The 21889-nt window shown below is 40.6% G+C and overlaps 1 long non-coding RNA gene across 1 annotated transcript in view; it reads right to left on the bottom strand.

The window, feature by feature from the left end:
• Positions 1-14723, bottom strand: part of LOC129192534 (uncharacterized) — a 40195-nt gene extending 25472 nt beyond the window's left edge. Inside the window, exons 1-4 of the long non-coding RNA XR_008573438.1 lie at positions 14528-14723; positions 7691-7786; positions 7526-7596; positions 4970-5026 (exon numbers count right to left, since the gene is read on the bottom strand). This is a non-coding gene — a long non-coding RNA (uncharacterized LOC129192534). The remainder of the gene's footprint in view (positions 1-4969; positions 5027-7525; positions 7597-7690; positions 7787-14527) is intronic.
• Between the last annotated feature and the right edge of the window lie 7166 nt (positions 14724-21889).

Below are 21889 nucleotides of genomic sequence, written 5' to 3'. Positions count from 1 at the left end.
AGTCGAGGCATTCCAAATCCTAGTTTCGAAATTAGCAATGACTTCTTTGCTCGTCTTTTCATATTTGGAAGGAGCAAGGAGAAGGTTTGCACGGTCCTCGTGTCCTTAGAGTCTCCTCATTAGAGACTGTCTGAATGGTACATTCACAACCGCAAGTCCTCCATGAGGGAGTCCAAAAATTATTCTGATGTTTTACGGCCGATAGCATCGCTCAAGAAACTGCATCAACATTTTTGCTGAATGACTCATCAAAGTCTCCGTGACATCTTCTCTCTTAGGCCAGGTTGACGCCTCTATATTTGGACTTCTATTTCGCATCATAATTCTCATATTTTTGGATGGAAAGCATCACTTGGGAAGCTGCGTCAAGCTTTTGGCCGCAACATCACCGCCGGATTGACACCTCCTTATTTCAACTTAGTGCCTATGTCTGATTTTTGTCACTATTGACTATTGCTATTTTGACCGGGGGTGCTGCCAGGAATTCTTGACTCCATGAAAAAAAACACCTTGGACCCCTCATCGGGCAGCTGTTGTCACCACATCTCTAGAATCTTAACTGACTTCACTGAAAATGAACAACGAATGCACACGAGACTGACTGACACAAAAATGCAAGTTACAAAATAATCACTTTGCTACTTTCTTATTTTTAGTCCTTTTACTACTGCTTTCCATATTTTACGGGTCATTTCGTGGACGTCACACTGACACTCTTCACTTTCAAGCTGGAAAGCCTTTGAATGAGAGGCTGCTCAACCATGAACGCACACATGCACCGTCACCCCTAAAGAATTTCATTTGATTTCATAACACAACAAAAAAAGCACTTCTACTAAACAGAAAATGGCAAAAAAACAAAATAACGTTTTTACTTTCCTGTACAGTGTTTTCCATACATTCACAAATGTGGCGCTACCTGTTCGCTCTTGCTCAGAAACACATTACAACGAGATTGTCTGCGTAGGTTGTCGTTATGACTCTGCAGCGCACACTGTACTGTAACACTCACATCCCACAGCTGACTTGGTCGTGCATTATCAAGCATCTGTTCATCAATATAGTGAGTTATTAGATGCACAATGACGTGTACATTATCTTAAAAACCAGTGCACAACTACACGGAGCCAAGGAAACATCAACGTTTTTTTGTAATCACCCGCTGCACAAAACAACATTAGGGCTGCAACGATTATTGTCCTAGGATATTCATCTGAAACTTGTTTCGATTAATCGAGAAACTGGTTAGGCCCCAGACGAACCAAATCAACTAAACACAAAATAATTAATGGTTCGGTCCTCAACATAACAGAAAAAATGGTGATCACTGTTTTCCAAAGTCCAAGCTCATGTGCGTGAATGTCTCGTTTTGCCTAAAACACAAAGACAGCAGGTCTGCTGTCATGGATGACTAAGGAAATTTTAAAAATATTCACATTTGAGAGGCTGAAATTAGATGATATTTACAACTTTAACTAAAAAAAAAGATGAATTAATCATGAACTAACTGATTAATCGTTGCAGCTTTAAACAAATCCAAAGCCAATAACGTAATGTTCTGTTGCTATGATGTACAATATTTAGACAATATTTAACGGTCACTTCACTACATTTCACTCTGGTTTTGATTTACCATGGGCGTTAGATTTACCAGTGAGTGTGTTTTTTGGGTAAAATGACAGATTGACGGCCCACATTGACACGGTATATGGCATCTTAAATCATAATATCTGATTCATATCTGTTTTTAATCCACTTTTAGAAGAACTCTGATTCTGAATGATGCATTTTCTCTTTATGCTGCCATAACCCATATCCTGGAAAAATCTGAACTCTGTCATTTGAACCATGTTAGTCCAGCCTTAATGGACATCAAAGCTCATCGTCTCTTGTCTTCTGAGACAATAAAAGCCCGGGTCTGAACTGGCTTCATCTATAATTCACTCTCACCTTAAACACAACCAAAGCAGAACTCTTACGAGTCAATTCATGGACGTCACACCGGCACGCTTGCACTCCTCACCTTCAAGCTGGAGAGCCTTTGAATGAGAGGCTGCTCAACCATGAACGCACACATGCACCGTCACCCGTAAAGAATTCAATTTTAATTCATAACGCAACAAAAAAGCACTTATACTAAATTGGAAATGGCAAAAAAATAAAATCATGTTTTGCCACCAGCACAGTTAAAATGAGTAAAGTTGAACTCCGTAGCACTACAGTATATAAATGACATTTTGTAAGGAATTGCTGGGGGGGGGGGTTATAGGGAACCTTTATAGGTAAAAAGAAATAGGTTAAAGAAATGTAATTTTTCATTCGGCTCAAATGCAAAAGGTCATCCGACGTGCTGCAGAATTAATGCGCCGCCATCGCTGATTGGTTTTTCATTCAGTCATTAAAAAACCCACCATGCTCCAAGGCACAAAGCTAAGATTAAGAACCATTTCCTCTCCCCTCAGTCTGGTCGCCGGTCCTATTTTTTCATGCTCGAGGCACACTCCATTCCGTTTCATTATTTAGTTTCTAATTAAAGCACCTGTAGTTATGCCTGGACAGGCTTCAGTGTCCACTGTACTTCATATCTCCTTGTGGTTTCTGTCGTTGGTTGAATTAATCGGCCTGCTTATCTGCCTTTGCCCTGAAGACGGATCTACTTCCTGTGTTCCTCCTTCTAGATGGAAAACAGAGGCGTATGCATCCATGGTAAAATGTTAGTTGTTACCAGTTGTGGGCGGCCCACGCCAGCAAAGCCTTTTACCAATTTACCAGTCAAGCTACGTTCCTATCCTTCCCTATGTTCATGAGCTTTGGATATGTCCAAAAGGACAACATTGCAGGTAAAGTGGCCAAAATTTGTTTTCTCCATAGCGTGGCTTGGAGGAGCTGGACAAAGTACCCGGGGAGTGGGAAGTCTGGGCTTCCCTGCTTAGGCTGCTGCCGCAGCCACCTGACCTCGAGTAAGCGGAAGAAAATGGATGGATGGATGGAAGGTGACATAAACCACGCCTGCAGATTCATCATCACCAAATTGGGTAAAAATGTCAACAAGCAGACGAAATATTTCCAGAGTTGACCAAAAATGACAAACACACACAAGCTAATGTCTTGTATTATAGTCTCTGTTTTGCTGTGGGGCTCAGTTGTCTTGGTGCCTTCAAGCTCCTTTTGGATAAAAATCATCTCTTTGTGCCGAGAAGTAAAAACACGAGTTGCCCTCCGTTGACAGCGTTTCTTGTTCAAACTGATGCGTACAAAGCGGCATGTTTTTTGCGTTTTCTCGTGACAACTAAAGGCGGTGCTATTTTGGCAAGTGGAGGAACTGAGGAACTGACTTAATCAAACGGTCGATTGAGCTGAACAAAAAAATCTGATGATACAAACAATGAAAAGCCCAGAGACGATTGGCTTATTGGCATTTGCTTGAGCCAACCAACTGTTGGGCACAGTTCCATGCAAAGCGCTCACTAATCAATGAATCATGTTTGGATCGTGCCTAGTGTTAAATGCTGACAATGTATCCATTGATCCGCTTGTTTCTGCAGGCATCGATGATTTGTGTGTAACCTTTAGACCATATGACAGTTTGTATGACTCCCCCTCTCCCCCGCCGCCAGGGCTATAATACATACATATTTATATCCAGGCTAAGATTGTATACTGATTATATTGTGTTTGTGGGCACATGATATCCTCCAAAATGATAATCAGTGGCACCGAGGGAGGGATAGGCTCATAATGACTTGCTAACATGATCGAGTAGATAAAAAACTGTGTCATATGCGTTATAGGAAATGAGTGGCATGTTACTCCAACATGAAGCCAAGCAAAAAACAATGAACTCTAACAATCCGCTGATCTAACAAAACATTACTCTTTTCCAGATGACTCCGTGGTGGTGTTTTTGTTGTGCCGTCTTGGCATTTAATGTGCTGTCGCATCGCCTTACTAATGAACTTAAAGCGTACCGCGGGGACATGACAAAACTTGATAGCCTTGCTCGAAAATGATGCCACCACCGAGAGGTTAAAAGGCCACGCGTTGTCCAAGAGTCTCGCTAATGATGGCACTAACTGCCAAACAAAGCAGACTGGGGAAAGTGCTGATGCAGGCGCTGGTGAGACAGAGAGAACACACAAAGTACTTCTACAGTCGTAGGCCAGAAATGAATCCACTTTGAGGCCCAATCTCCACTTCTATTCAAAGCTTCATGTTATGTTCTGTCATTGCGGTTTGTCTGCAAAGACACTGACACAAACAAGGATGCTGTTGTTCTTGTCAAGTGCATCGCCAAAGCAAAAGGTGCTGCTTAAACCCTTAATCATAAAGTTCTTGTGCCCATCAGCTGCCCCGATGCAGTAAGGTTGCCAAATTTGAACCGTTAATAAAAGGGATTTGTGTTTGCATGTCCATCCGTATGTTATCAGGCCACTTTCACTTCCTGTTCATGGAATATGACGTAGGAGAGGGAGACTGTACCATTTTTGTGAAATACAAAGAAGACAAGCCAAATATTGTGTTTTTTTGTGTCTGCACTAAAAATAGAGCTTAGGAAGAATAACCATTGTTGAAGTTACGTTACAGCTATTTAGCGTTTGTACAAAAAGCCAAAAAATAAAAAATAATTAATGAGGACAAATCCACTTATAATTAAAATAGGAGATAATTAATAAAATGTTAAAACATACATTAAATTCTTCATTAATTAATGATATTATGAAATATAACATAAAATATTCACATTTAACTTATTTACTAATTATTTATTTCATGATCAAATTAAATATTTCATAGCAATTTCTTCTTTAAAATTGTTTAACTATGATAAATATAAAAGTCAGGTCTGGCATCTCCTACATGATAAAGTGGAAAAAAAGAAGTTCTTCTCCCATTCCGTGTGAAAGTGGTACATTTTTTGCTTCTTCAGTTTAGAAGAAATATATTTGAGGCTAACTGGTTAGCTCACTACCTTGTTAGCTCGCTAGCTGGCGGCCGTCTGGAGTCCCTGCAGCATCAGAGTAGTGTCCTGTGATGTAAACAAACAATAACAGGAGTGTAAAGGTGGCTACAGGTGTGTTATTTCATGTCTACAGGGCTTTAATAGGGTTAAAAACATATTTTAAAAGTAATAAACAGGTTTTCTATGCTGTAACTAGGAAAATATTAAATTTATTAACATTGAATCCTATATTGCGGGAATTAATTTATATGGTCGGGTCTGGAACAAACTAACCGCTATAAATGAGGGACGACTGTAATTGAGAATTTATTTGTCTATGTATTTATTTATTTATAAATAAATAATAACTTTATTATTATAAATGATAACTTTATTATTTCACAATTTAATTAATAGTATATTAGATGGTTTAATCAATTATTTAACAACTCAATTTATGTATCATTTAAAACTATTTCATATTTTAATGCATTATTTAATATGGAATTTATATCTTGGGCTTTCATTATCTTATAAAATATTCATATTTAACTTATTTACTAATTACTTATTTCATTGTTTATTACAATATTTCATGGACTTGTATTATGATCATAATTATAATTAAATAATTCAAAAAATGGTCTCACTGTAAGGATTTATCATTCATTTCATGACTGAATTGAGAATTTAATACCTGATTTTACAACAGAACTTCAGAACTTGTTTCAGGATTGAATTGATTAATGCATATCTGAATCAATTATTTCACAATTGTATTAATGGAAAAGTAAAAACACACATTTTAATCAATTAGCTCATATTCCATCAATATTTTTTTATGTTGGCACAAAAAGTCCTCCATAATTATGTGGTCTGTATTTGAAACGATGCTATGTAGTACTACAAAACCACCTACAGGGGAGTGTGATGAGTCAGATTAGCAGACAAGCTGTGATGCAGAAAGAAGAAAATCGAGGGTTTCAGGACCTCCTTCCACTGATGTATTAGCCGATCAATGGCAAGCAGTGTTATTTGGGGTTTTGTTTGTGTCATCCTCTTGTCGCAGCCCCCTGATGATTCTGTTCCGCCATGCATTCATTATCCTCATACCGCTTCCTTCCTCCGCCTGTGTACCCCTCTGACCTCCTTCTATTCTCCCTTTTGGCTCCCATTTGCTTTCTGCTGGTGTGAAACAGGAAGAGCGCGGCGCTGCGATGGCGGTCGACGTGATGCCAGCACACACTCTGTGGAAACGGGTGCCTGCGGGGATCTGTATGGCCTCTCAGATGGCGAGAAAAGAGAGATGTGGACCCTCCAAACACAACGGCCCTCTCTATTCAGAACAGGCGAGGATTTGCCAGCAATGGCCACCTGCCCGTTAACACACACACACGCATACATACACACATGCGTCGACTCTATTGCTTTCTCAATTGCTTCTTTTTATTGGGCGTCACAAACAGGCACAGTGCTGCCATGGCGCCACGTGAAGACGCTTGGAGCAGCTGAGACCCCACATGCACTTTCACGAAATTTCTTCTCAACCAATCGAACGGAAAAACCAATTCATTGCAATTGAAGTATCAAAGTTTTCCAACCCAATGGGGTTCTTTCTTTTAAGCCTATGTCTCTGTGATTCAGGATGTATTTTCTACCAATTTGAGTGAAAAAAAAATCTCCATCCACAATATCGAATTCCAAAAACATCTGGCAACCTGCCATAACAACAGGTGGCGCTAGTTGTCCTGTGGTCTAGATTACAGCTATTACGTTCTCTATTACTGCACACAAACTCCCTCGCCATATAAACACTTCTGACATTTTTGTTGGCCTTCCGTGTGTCTATTGATTTTGATCAAACTTTAATTTACTTTAATTTTAAGGAAAACTGCACTTTTTGGGGGGAATTTGCCCGTCATTCGCAATCCTCATGTGAGACATGAACTTTCTCTTTCTTTGTCTTTTCTGTGCGTTCTAAAGATATAAAAACATAAAAAGAGACAGCTAAGAATGCACGTAATGGGATGCACCAATTCCGGATATAAAGCCTTCTGAAAAACCCCCACCAACAATGCTAGATTTTCATGACCTTCATATTAACCAAGCTACAGTGACATTATTATTATTATTACATTGTTTCGCCAAATAACTGCTTTACTGGCGTAGTGACACCTCGCCTCGCCACACCACACCGGCTAGCTACTAGCCGGCTAGCGACTAACTACACCATACATTCGCTCACAGCCCATCAGCGCTACGCTCACAACGTACCAGGCCACTACCAAAATCTAACGTTACACATTGGAGCTGCTGCTGTGTTTTTATTTCATGTTTGGAAAGGTTAACGCTAGGTGTAGCGTTCCTTTCTATGTTGCTATAGAAATAACGTGACGACACAATGACAAAAGCATGGCGAATATTACTTAGTATAAGTCAGGTTTTAAGGACTGTTATGCCGCGTCTGCGCTTGAAGAACACGTTTCTGTGGCTGCGAATACAAGGTTTAAAGGGATAGTTTGCATTTTTTAACATGAAATTGTATGACATCACCATCAGCAGTGCAGACCAGCAACGGCGACTTACCCCACCGCTTGGTCTCCAAAGTCCAGTTCTGGTCGGATTTTGGTGATGAAGAACGTAGTTCCGCTTAGTTGCTGGGGACATTTAAGTAAAGAGTTTGGCTTCTCAGAACTATATGCGTTCAAAAGAGTAATACATTTGCATTACAAAAATGCCTACAGAACTCACAAAACGCTCTGCGTTATATTGGTCTCCCGACGTACCCCCCCGCGCTCTGTCGCCTGTGCATTCATGTGTGTGATGAAGATATCACACCATTCCCGCCTGGTAAAACAAAAAAAAGTTAGTCATCAATCGGTGGGACACTACTTTGTTTACAGTTTTTAAGGTTTAATATAAAAGGAAACACAAAAATAGTGTTCGTAAAATGGCTAAATCCTACCATGGGCACTAAAGGGTTCATCCGCACAGCACTTTGGTGCCAAAATTGAATCAAAATAATTATAGATGCTGACAGTAAGAATTAAATGATAAAAAATTTGGGGTAAAAAATGTATATTAACCTAGTTATTCATATTATTGATTGAAGATCTTTTAAAATGTATATATTTCATTCACTTTTTCATTCACTAATTTAATGATGCTGCAGCGCATTCAAACGCTTTTTTTTTTTAGTAAAAATATAGTACATTGTTGGCATGGTGGTCATATCATTTTCATGCAAGCCATGAACCATTTATGCTTTACATTGGTATTTGTTCTGTGAAATGAATTGCTGCATATAATTGATATTTAATTAATTGCATTTATCATCTTGCACAGAGCAGTCAAACTACAGTGGTAACTACAGTACCTCGTTTTTTGTTATTAATTCGTTCCAGAAGGTCCGACAAATATCGAGGCAATTTTTCCCCATAGGAATTACAGTAATCCCTCACCTCTTCATGGTTTGAATTTTGCAGTTTTACTCTGACGGTTTTTCTAAACTACATAAATTCATAAATAATGCTGTTTGGAAGTTGAATATGGCCTATTAACAGGAAAACATATCTTTTGCCTAAATTAAGCATTTTCAAGCATGAAAAAGGCTAAATGAACTAAAATACAAATATGAGGCATTGAAAATGCTGCCGTAGTATTCTACACTGGTCACTAGGTGTCAGTAATATTACTGTAATGCGGGGGTCGGGAACCTTTCTGGCTAAGAGAGCCATGAAAGCCACATATTTTTTTAACGTATTCCCGTGAGATCCATAAAATAATTTTTCAACACTGAATACAACTAAATACGTGCATTTTTAAGCAAGACAAACGTGCACCGTACGTCATGATCCCCGAGTTAGCCCGCATGACAGTTTGGTTTATTTTCCCTTTTGTGTCTTAGTTCCTGTTCCATGCCCTTATTTTGGTATGACTTCTGTTTATGCCCCGTTCTGTGTTTAAAATCGTATTTAGGAGGTTGTAAACAGGTTTTCTATGTTCTAGCCACAAGAATATTTCTTTTATACATCAGAAAACCTACTGTGGAAATTCACTCATCACGGTCGGGGTCTGAGACCAATTCACCGCGATAAACGAATGATTACGGTAATGTAAATCGAATTAATCCGAACATATGAACAAATACATGTTCTATCCATCCATCTTCCATGATGCTTATCCTCACTAGGGTTGGGGGTATGCTGGAACCTATGTCAGCTGACTTTGGGCAAGAGGGTACACCCTGGACTGGTCTCCAGGGCACATATACTTGTAGACAAACAACCTTTCACACTTGCATTCATATGGACAATTTAGGATCTCCAATTAATCTAACAGGCACGTTTTTGGAATGTGGGAGGAAGCCGAGAGTACCCGGATAAAACCATACACGCACGGGGAGAACATGCAAATGCCACACAGAGAGCAGAGATTCGAACCCACATCTCAGATCTCCTGCCTGCGTGGCCAACACGCTAACCACTAGGCCACCGTGCAGCCCAACAAAGAAGAGAAGAATTATCGTTTTCCATGCTGGAAACGGTGTGACAACTATAAATGACAAACGGTTGGAACTTGAACTTACAAATGTTGATGCAGACTTATTGTAGACTCTGGCAAGATCAAAATCAATAGTGTTACTTATCTTCTTTATCACGTTATTTGGCCCCATGGTAGGTTATTTAGCACTGGCACACTAAAACTAGCACGGACAGGGAGTCAGCCACGCGTGGGGTGCTTTGGTTGGGCACTCGATTTCGTGGAAAGATCCAGTGCAGGGCAAACTGACTGCTTTGTTACGTGCAATACTGTACCAAAACAAATCAGGGTACATTTTTTTGGCAAAGATTTTCAATGAAAAGGTAATCATACAAAAACCGGAGTGCATGAAAACCGAGGTTTGACTGTAAGCGCCGTTCCAGGTTCTATGGTTATCGTCACACTTATTTTCTTTGAAATCACTGTGGCGATCATCTGTGTTAGCATCACAAATTCCATTGCTGGTAAATTTCAAATTGTCGTCCAGTTTAAAGGTTTGACTCGTGTTAAAGTTGAAAAAAAACCTATGAATGCCCGACATGGACACACATATGCTAGTCAACTCTGCTGAGCAGCTGCATTTGCCACAAAGTGCATCTCAATTTGCATTTGCTTTAAAATGTCAAGTTGTTTGTACATTTCAAAGCTCCCAAACCATTTGCTTAATTCGCCGCATGCTCTTTAAACGTGTCGCCGGCGACGCCACAGCAGCTGACGAATTTGAAAAAGCCAGGCAGCTGTGTGCGTGTGGTTGCGTCAGGAAACATGAAGCATATCTCTTTATGGCCATTGATGTCACTCTGTTTGAAGCCTCTTGTGTGTTTGTGTGTGTGTGTGAGATCGATTTGATGTTTTTCAGGGTTTACCAGGTCCAAAAAGGCACAACTGTGAAGATTGATAGGGGTTATCATTAGAGAACACATCATTCATCAGAACTTGACAAATCCATATCTGACAAAAACACTGCCACCGCCACGAGCAGCGACACCAACCCTGGGTGTGTGCGTTTCAATTTTGATGAAATCTGCCACAAGTGTGTGTGTGTGTGTGTGTGTGAGTGTGTGTTTAGCAGACAGGCTGGCTGTGGGGTCTCTCCATTTGGACGCCAAAGCGGATTGACACAGCGGGATTGGAGAATATTTATCTACAACACAGCTGAGGAAAATAGTTTGTCCCCGGTGACATTTCCATCGATTGAAACATGTATCCTGCCCCCCCTTCCGTCCCCTCCTCTCAATCCTCTCAGCTGAAAAATGACTAATCTCAGGACTTTTGTTCTCCGTCTGGGTCAAGATGCCATGTCCACACAGGGTCTTAGACTCAGGATGTGTTCTTTTTTTTCCCATTTCTCCGTTTAGTTGAACTGGACTGACTCCAATAGGTTTGAGTATGTTCTTTACTTAATAGTATTTTGATCGTATCGTTTAATACATGTAGTATTTCATCATCTGTAGCATATTCAGATCCCATTTACTGGAGTTTGATTTGACTTTTTTTTTCTTTTTTTTTTAAATTCACCGTGATTGTGCTGTCGCTTGAATCTTGTTGTGTAAACCTTCTGAGCCCAAGGGGGTTTACCCTACAAGATCCAATTACAGGGTTATAGGATTTGGAGCAGGGGTGTCTAAAGTGCAGCCCAGGGGCCATTTATGGCCGTGGCTGTTTTTTGGGGGGGCCCGCTGCACATTCTAAAATTTTAATATATATATATATATATATATATATATATATATATATATATATATATATATATATATATACACACAATATACACACACACACACACACACACACACACACACACACATTTGTAACGTAAACCCCTCCTTGTTACAGTTCTCAAAGGAATTCATTTTGCACAAGTAATTGTGTGTATTTATCAGTGGTGTGCGGTCAGGGGAGGTAGGTGAGGCTCATAATGATAACATTTGTCCAGTGATCTGGATTATAAATACATTTTCTGTATTATTGTAATTGTTTTTTTGTTGGTTTTTTTTTACATTTTCTTTAATAAAAATGGCTGAATTTGGAAATGTCTTGATCAACTACATACTCAAAGGGTGAATGAAAATAAATTTCTGGGGATCATAATAAATGAAAACATGTTTTGGACGTCTCATATTAAAAGTATACAGCATAAGGTGGCAAGAAATACCTCAATATTGAATAAAGCTAAATTTGTCCTTGATCAAAAATCACTCGGTACTCTTGACTGTTCTTTGGTATGACCATATCTAACTTTTTGTGTGGAGATAGGGGTAATAACTATAAAAGCAATATTAACTCACTAAATGTGCTGCAAAAAAGATCAGCTAGGATAACCCATAACGCCGCGTGTAGAGAACAGACAAATCCTCTATTTCTAAAATCACAAATTTCAACATTCGCTGATCTGGTACATTTTCAAACAGCTAAAATTATCCATCCATCCATTTTCTATATCGCTTCATCCTCATTAGGGTCGCGGGGGCATGCTGGAGCCTATCCCAGCTGACTTCGGGCGACAGGCGGGGTACACCCTGGACTGGTCACCAGCCAATGGCAGGGCACATATAGACAAACAACCATTCACACTCACATTCATACCTATGGACAATTTAGAGTCGCCAATTAACCTCACCTGCATGTTTTTGGGAATGTGGGAGGAAGCTGGAGTACCCGGAGAAAACCCACGCGCACATGGGGAGAACATGCAAACTCCACACAGAAATGCCCAGGGGAGAATCGAACCCAGGTCTGTTCCCGTATTGGCCAACGTGCTAACCACTAGACCACCGTGCGGCCCCAGCTAAAATTATGCAAAAAGCAAACAATAACCTGCTACCCAAAATGTCATACAATACTTTTCAACAAAAGAGGAGAAATATGATCCCAGGGAAAAACTAAACTTACAACACGTGTATGAGAGAACAACGCTAAAAATCCACAGCATTTCAGTATGCTGAATCAAATTATGGAACGGACTGAGTAAGGAACTCAAACAAAGCACAAAATGAGCGATTTCAAGAAACGACACTGATAATGTTGAAAAAGTTGACACGCACGTGGTTTGAAGACATATTTTTAAATAAAAATACATTTCCTTCTATAAAAGTAGGTCATGACCTTGGGAAAATGGGGTTCCGGGATGAGACCAGGTGAAAACCCCAGCTTTATGGTGTACACAACATATGTATATTCTAAAACATCAAATTTTAAGGTACTTTGTGTGTTTTGCACTTCTCCAAAACCAAGATCAGGAACAGTATACAAGTTAACAAATATAATCTATTACTTTGAGACTGTATGTTCTATTTAAGTTCCCTTAATACACATCTGTTTGTTCATGGACCCCCAGCCCCCAAGGGGACCATGCTGAACAGTTACACTCTCTCTGGACTGGAAGGTAAATTTCAAACAGATGTGGTCGGGGTCAGGTGAGCGCAAAGCATTTGAATTCACCAAAAAACGGTAATGGTTCACTTTATTTTGAACATGTTTAAAGTTATTATCGAACGTCACGTTTACACTTGCACAATTCAACATGTCCGGAAAAAGTAGGAAGAAGCAGAGCTTATTTAATCCTACCAATTGAACTTAATCACAATCGCTAAGCAGCGTGAAATGGACACCAGTGACACAGCTACTGTCTAGTTTAGCTCGATGGCTAGCGCTCTCAACGCTCATTTGGTGAACCCTGGCTCGAGTCCTGGGTGATACAGGATTTAACGAGTTATCGTGGTGTCGTGACCCGGATGAGAGTGAGGTTTAGGGGGTGGGTGTAACAGCACTGGAAGTCAAGTTCACAGCTCTGGCTTTTAGCTCAATGGCTAGCGCTCTCAACTCTCACTGGACCGTAGTTGGAGCCCAGGGGCATGCGCAGACGGGTAACCCGGATGAGAATGAGGTTTAGGTGGGTGAGTGCAACGGATGCCGGCAGTGGGCGACAAGTTGAGAGCTCTTTAGCTTTTAGCTCGTTTGCAAGAGCCATTCAACCAACTGGGCTACATAACTTCCTACTTTGGGTTATGTCGACAACCGCTTGTGTCAATGTGAGCCAGCCAAAGCCAGGGGCATCAACTTCAACGGGTTTGACTGCAGTTGGTGAAATTCTCCAAACCCTGAAAACAAAGTAAAATGCTGAAATGAATTCCTCTGTGGCCCCACTTGCTATGCAGATTTCTATATCTTTCCCTGTTTTAAATGAATTAAAAGCCGTTCTTGTGCTTCCAAACCTGCCAAAAACCTCATGTTTCTCCAGTGACTCATAGAGACGTGTCATAGGTAATTGGTGCAGGGACGCTACTTAAATAAACACCATTTCTATGTCAAACAGAGGTGAGGGAGTTCAGTGTTGTTTTTTTGCGCTGCCACCGAGGGAATCTCATCACTGCTGCAGGCCCATCTGTTTTATGAAACAAGTGACCCACACACACCACAGCTGCCCTGTCACAATCATCTTATTTCAAGGTTTTGTGCCGCCGCCAGCTGCTTGATCAAGACGAAGGTAAATATACTGTAATCTTCATTATTTACTTCTTATTGATCTGCGTGTCATCACAGAGATGGGAGGGGCCATGTGCTTGTGTAATTGTAGTCAATGACGGTGCATTAAGTCACAGGGATTTGAAGCACGCTTTCAACGCATCCACATTCATAATAACTTATTCTCACATCCTCCCAAGCATTTACAACCTTTCTGGAAAAATATATCGGAATCGGTGTCACTAGAGGCCATCTATTAGTGCCAAAGGTGAAAAATCTCCCTGAGAGGCACTCACCTACACCTGGGGCGCCAACCATTTAACTGTATTTTTTTACTTTACTTTGTCACATCAATGTTTTGCCCTGAGATGAATCTCAAGGAAATGACCTCATTCTGGGAAAAGGAATACACGCGGGGCATCAGGCCTTAGAATAAAAATGACACACCATTTTCCATGTGTGCCTTTGCTTTTCCTTTTTACTCCCAAATGATTGCCTTTATTGTCTTTCGCAGACCATTTCCCTTCCTGCCTCTAAGTCATTTCAGCACTAAACTACCTTCAATGTGCCGTTTCCACTCACATAATCAGTGACGGATGCAGACTGTAAGGTGAATACTCTTGCCCTGGGGATGGCTGTCGTCTGCGTATTTAAGGTCTTTTTATGTTTTATTGACAGCTTAGCCGTGGCGCTGAGATGACTCTGAAAAGAAGCGTCTTTGGTGGTTATCTGTGGAACATGAGAGGGCATGAATATAGATTTTTATCCTTTCCACCTTTGTTTTGTTTGTTTCCTATTCCTTTCGTCCGGGCTCACCTTCTCTTTCTCCATCCGTCCTTGCAATAATGACAGCCATTCATATTGGATTTCTCTATTCTGTGAAGGCGATGAGGGCAGAGTACTGAGAATAAAAACAACAACAAAAAAGATATTGGCGGTCTGCAGCAGAAAACAGCAAAGAATCGAAGCGTTTCGTCCTCGGATTGATTCCAAATACAAAGGTAGCAGGGGAAACAGGAGCTGAAATCTTGACCACAAAGGTGGCAACATGTGGAAAAACCTAAGAGAAGCCACTCTGTGTTTGTTCGTCCTCAGAAAAAAGACAGGACGGCTGCTATAGAAAGGGCTGGAGATTTCTGGATGAGTCCGTACACGTGCGTGATTAAAGAAGTCAACTAGGTTGGATTTTGTCCTGAAATTTTTACCTCCGACGTCCCAGAGTGGCGCCCTTGGGGGGATTTTATATGGTGCCCCCCTCAATTGGTGAGAAAGAAATTGAATGGTATTGTTTTTACTGTCGTCTTTCATTTGCATGGTTAACAAAATAAAATAAATAAAAACACATCTGAAATACAAAGTAAATTGCCTTACCACAACATAAAAACCCTGTAAATAAGTGAATACATAAACCTGTTATTCGCCATGTATATTACCACACTAGGAATTTGACTCTGGTCTAACATCACTCTCTCTGTTACAAAGAAAAATTATTAAAAAAAAAAAAGTTACAGGAATAAGCATAGAAATATTAATAATTACAATTATAAATACAATCAACTTTAACCTATTTAAATAAACACAGTTACACTATGCAATAACTAAAAACAATACATCAAATACCTACAGTATACACAACAATATGCAAAACTATGTATGCAAATGGTGGGCGTGAGGAGGTTTGTCATTATTTGTAGTAATATCCATTGGGTATTGCTTTACATTTGAATTACATAATTATAATAATTATATTCAGTGGGAATTTCTCCCGTGTTTTTGGCACCCCTGCTGGAGGCCACAGCCCCCTTAGCATTTGCCTAAATTGCCTAATGACCCAGTCGGCTCTGCCAGTCATTTTTGGGAATTTTGCCCATCATCCACAAGTCTTATGTGTGACATGAACACACGTCTTTCTCTTTTCTGTACGTTCTAAAATAAATATTGAAAAGCGGCTAGAACCAGGCAGCTACTAATGCATGTCACGGGATTCACCTATTCCGTCGCTAAAGCCTTCTATTAAAACACCTAAAAACTCTCCAACAATGTCTTATGGTTTTATATCCAAGCTGTGACCATATAGTAACAGGCACATTCATGGCAACATGTAATACTTACAATATTTTAATGTATTTTTGTCATTTTAAGCATTACTGGAACTTTCTTCCTGGGTGCATTGATTTCACAGAAAGCCGTTACTTCCGTCAACAACAGCAGCATAGAGAGAGTGTTTGCTATCTCTAACTGTGGCAGACTTCGTGGGAGTCGACGACAACCACTACTTTTTACTTTTACTGCCTTAGTCTCTCATGTGCTTGCTCATCCTGCGTTTGTTTGTTACTTTCTATGTTCCTAACCACATGCTACACGGTAAGCATTCCTTTCTGCATTGGTAAATTCAATTCAAACTCACAGGCAAGGCAGAAACTCCAGTTTACGTTCCCTCTCGGTAGTGGTCATGTGGCGTCACTATGCCAGAAAAGTCGTTCTTCTGTGTTAGCGCCTACTAAATCGCTGTAGCTTGGTTAATATGCAGGCCACGTTATGGAAATGGAATGCTGCTGGCGTTTTTTAGAAGGCTTTATAGACAAAATAGGTGTGTCCATTATGTGCATTGTTAGCTGCCTCGTGCTAGCTGTTTTTCTCTCTTTACAACACACAGAAAAGAGACATGTTCATTTCTCACATAAGGACTGTGGATGATGGGTAAAATAAAAAAAAAAGTGCACTTTCCTTTAAATGCTCCAATTAGCACCTATTCAATTAACCACTGTGTTTGGTATAGGTTTTACAGTATAGGTACTGCTGGGGATTCCAACCACTGGAGTTACCAGCTATGGCTGTAGGCAACCTCCTGATGTTTGGGGTTTTTTTCCCATCTACCTCCACATGCACTTTAAAATGTCGGTTGTGCTACCACAGCATTAGTTCTGTTCTTGCAGTGCTGCGCAATGTATTTGTTAATAAATAAGCATGTGGTCAAAGAGTACTACGGTTTCCTTCCCCTTTCTCCTGCACCCCAGATCACTGTTAAAGTTAAAAAGCACTTTTCTATACAGTATAAAATTCCGCCTCTCTCCAATTATCGCCTGCTTCCAACTGGTGCCACGTCCTCTCTGCTGGTACATGAAAAGTGAGTGAGGTTGGCAGCCAAGGGAGTGAATTTCAACTTCTGCGCAAGAAGGCAGAATCTGATGAGAAATGTGAGTCACAGCACAATGGAAGAATGCATGCCGACTGAATTCCTGACTAGTTTTAGGTCGTACAAATGTAAAAGAGGATCATCTTAAAGTTCGAGTCTGTACTGTAAATGCGGTGAAAAAAGCAAAACATTTTTACATCTCTTGTGGTAATTAAAGCTGGATGGAACCCTATCAAGTAAAGCTGCTTATGTTTAATACAGTCGGCCATGCAGACGGAGGGGACGACACCGCCGAGCGGCGGGTGGGGCGGGAGGGTTTGCGACACAGCATGCAGCCTTTGCACAATAATCCTCACACACACACACACACACACACACACACACACACACACACACACACACACACACACACACACACACACACACACACACCAGCATCATGTCCACATGAGAGGCATCATGAGAGAAAGAGAGAGAGAAGGATGGAAAGAGCGTGAGGGAATGGAGGGAGGTTGTCACACTCAAGCATTCAACAAAGTTAAAAAGCATTTCATTGTGTGTGTGTGTGTGTGTGTGTGTGTGTGTGTGTGTGTGTCTGTGAGAGAGACAGAGGGTGTGCGGTGGGGGGTTGTTGGCGTCAGACAGCAAGAGGGATTTGGTTCATGGCAGATAGACTTCACTGGCCAACACCATTGTGCACGAGCTCTGTGGTGTGCAGATGAGCTACTGTAAGAAACCCCACTTAAATCCACTGGCATGTGACACACACGCACACAAACACACACACCGTCCAACACAGCTACTTAGAAACATCTCTCAGTATGACATAGTGTAGTTCTCTAACACAACAGTTGAATTATACTGTAAAAGCCGGCTTTTTCCCACCATTTTGTTTCTGTTCTGTATCAATGGCACTGACACGGAATGAGGCGATGTCTTCTGACGTAGAGTTGTAACAGAGGCGGGACGTCGTCTGTGTATGAGTGTTTCCACAATGCTGGGATGGGAGTGTGAAGTTTAACACCCGGTGCTCACTTCTCCCGCCCTGTTATGTTGAAAATAATTGCTGCTGTCTGACCAGCATCACACCAGACACTGGCGCTACCAGTGTCTCATTAGCTAACTAATGTCGTTGCAGCAATATCCCTCTTTTTCGAGACCCGTTTTTAGCAAAAATGTTTTCAAGACAAAATCAATGACAACAATGTTTTTTTCAAGCATGTTTTCACCACCCATGTATGTGAAAGTTGTCCTTAGAGTAAAAAAAAACAAAACATCTTACTCTTACTCTTACTCTACCAATACCGTTCTTCTAAAGCAGGGGACACCAACGTGGCGCCCGCGGGCACCAGGTAGGCCCCCACGACCACATGAGGCGCCCGCAAGCCTGCTTTTCATTCAGGTTTTAAGTTAATAATGTGAGAACACTCGAAAGAAAAGCATTCTGAAACATAAAATGTGAGTTGTGGATCCCAGCATTTTGTGAATGTTTTGGTAAATCAAGCATATTTATTCTGTTTGGGTTGAAATAAGGTATGAAAATCATTTCTACAAAAATGAGTAGCTCGTGGCAATTTTCATTTTCTAAAAGTAGCTCTCGCAAGAAAAAACGTTGGTGACCCCTGTTCTAAGGAATGTAAATGGGACTGTCACAATAACGATGATAATTGTCCTACACATTATTGCCAATAAAAGATATTATTGTCAACATTACTACTGAGCCGCTGGTACAGAAATCTATATTTTATATAGATTATTATATTATATATTATATTATATAATATATTTTATATAGAAGTTATATATAGGGAAAAAAATATGCATGACAAAACGGACAAACTATTGAAAAAAAAGATGCATCGGGATGCTTTGATAAATATTTCATCATCGCATCGCAGGCCTCTGAATCGTGATGGCATCGAATCATGAGGTGGCCAGAAATTCCCACACCTACTCAATATAGTAAGCATAATAAGAGAAAATAAGATACAATATAGACATAACACATGTTGGCATTGGGAGACTTCCTTGTTGTTTCTTTTTTACTTCCAGTTTCTGTACAGTACTTCCTGCGGTGGCTATTGTCTCACCAATGTAACATTCCTGACACCTAGTGAACAGTGTAGAATACTACATCTCATCACATCGTCTTTGAATGCGGCTTCTGCATGCCTTATATTTTAGTTTATTTAGCCATTTTATGCTTCAAAATGCTTAATTTAGACCAACCCCCCCCCCCCATAAAACCATGATTTAAAAAAACCTGATCGAGTGAAGCTATGAGAGTCGAAGCGTGAAGTGGCGAGGGACTACTATATAGCGCTTTTCTACCTTCAAGTTACTCAAAGCTCTTCAGACACTCTTACCACATTTACCTACTATGATAACTCGGGAGGAAGGAGGATTGAACCAGCAACCTTAGATTGGGAGATGACCACTCTACCACCCTTCTTTACAAAATGACAGCGCCTAATGGCCTGGCATGCACCTTACAGTAATTTTTGCAGGTCTATTCTAATTAGAAATGAATAACTAGCTTGATGATGCATTCATTCACTGTCAACATCGATGCAGTATGCGGCTGGCATGGCAATAAAGGCAGCCTAATTTAACCCGGAATGATTCAGCCTACGGGCGCTGCAGCATCCAGCATTGTTGCCATAACAAGATGACTCCAATAAGCCGTCCTTTCATTGAAGGCAACCAGAAATATAACCCTTAAGGAATGTGGGACGTGTGTAACAGCATGGAGACAGGAGGAGGATGTAAACATTTGCTGAGGTGGCTTTTTAGCAGTGACCTTCTCCAACTTTATAGGTGAAAAAAAAACCTTTCAATGTGATATTCCTTCCTCTTTGATCCATGAGGGGTGTTAGACTTCACAGAGAGGGGCGTCTGATACCCCAAGGATCAATAACAACCTCGCCTGGTCAATTCATTAGAGCCAGGCAGTGATTAATTAAGCTGTCCCGCCAGCGGAAGTCAGGAATTAATAGTTAAAAAAGAGGATAAGAACAGGACAGGAATTGTGTTTGTGTGTGTGCTGGGGGGGGGGGGGGGGGGGGGTATTGGGGTGCCGAAATGTGAAGCTCAGATTTTAAGTTGATGAGTCTTGTCTTGTCTTGAGGTGGTGACGATGAAGAGGGTGATGATGATACACTACCTGTAAATGCAGCTGACCACGTAACAGCGTGGACGACACGCTTACAAACGCTGTACATTACTTTTCGACATCACAAAGACGCCGAGGCGTTGATTGGAATAGGCCGAACATAGGCCCAAAAAAAAAAAAAAGAATATGCCGAAAATCACCAAATGGCGAACCTCGGTCCAGATACGGACCCAGTGATGGCCCTTCACGGACCCGTGACCAATTAAAGCGAATGAGAAATGTAATATAATAATATTCACACGTAATCATGCTCACCGAGAGATCGCAACGTTGTTTTTGTGTTTCCGTTTCCGTTGAATTAAAGTGCAGCATTTAGGACGAAATTACACAAAAAACAACAGCACTCGTTTCCGACTTTAAAACCTAATTTTTATTATCAAATATAATACAAAATATTGACAATAAAAATATATTATGACATAATTGTACTGTAGATAATATTTGATTCATATAAAATGTCTTACACAGTCATAGTACAAGTAAAGGATAACAATAGAAAATACACTAAATGATGTGTATTATGTATGATGCAATCTTCCTTGTAGCTGCTCACACAAATGATTGACACCTGGAAAAGCAGCCTATTAATCATCCTGTGTGTGCGAAAATACCTAATTATGCATGGCTAATTTCTCAAGGCAAAAGAAGGTAAAATGTTCACTTGAAACGATTTTCTCGCATTGCATCACTGCAAATGAAACCAATGTTTCCCTTCCTTACTTGTCAGATTGCAAGCAATGTGACAACCGAGGAAGAAAGATCCATGGAAGGATGCCAGTGTGCGTTTGCCGCTTCTGATCATCGCATGAGCAGCGTACTTTCTTACACGTGTGCATCGTTAGCTATGCTGAATGGTGCCATCAGCTCACGTCGCTCATGTGGATGCTCGGGCCTATTGTTGCCACCGTCCTGCCTAACTGAACGAGCGTTGATGGAAATTTGCCTGGATGAGTCAAAGAGACACGTGACCGGATTAACATCTACCTGTCACCCAGGCGGCATGAGCGCAATCAGTATGAAGGAGCTAAATAGCAGCAATCGAGGGAGACATGTCTGCGCCTCCTACTTGTGCCAAGCAGAGCTGCGCACTTCAATTATGCAAGCGTCAGCCTCGGCGACAGCATCGTAATTTTCAGCCCGATTTGTATTGGAAAGCTTCAAAAAGGAGCCTATAATTTGGATCCCTTCAGCTTTATGCTAATTGGTTAGCACTGACGATTGCACCGTTGTGCGTCGGTAAAACCAACCCATGTTAACGTCATTTAAGTGTCATTTTTCTCGCTGGAAATGAACCCTGCATGTTTTTGTTTGTGTTGAAAAGAAAAAGTATCGAGAGAAAAGCCATGCTTGTTTCGAGTGTTAAGACTGGTCTAAGATTCAATCCAACCAGGGACCTTCTTCCTGCGAGGCAACAAGTGACTTTTGAACATGGTGTTCTTAAAAATGGCTTTTTTCAGCATTTTCAGGTAAACTGGAGTGCATATCAATACACAAAGAATTTCACCGCTTAAAACTATTTAATTAGCACTGTCACGTGTAGAAGTGAAAGTGCATTTATTTATTTATTTATTTAATTAGTAGTAGGAGTAGTAGTAGTAGTAGTAGTAGAAGTCGTAGCAGTAATAACAAGAACAAT

This window comes from Dunckerocampus dactyliophorus, chromosome 13 (assembly GCF_027744805.1).
Source record: "Dunckerocampus dactyliophorus isolate RoL2022-P2 chromosome 13, RoL_Ddac_1.1, whole genome shotgun sequence".
Taxonomy (NCBI): Eukaryota; Metazoa; Chordata; class Actinopteri; order Syngnathiformes; family Syngnathidae; genus Dunckerocampus; species Dunckerocampus dactyliophorus.
This window is presented reverse-complemented; position numbering and strand designations above follow the sequence as displayed.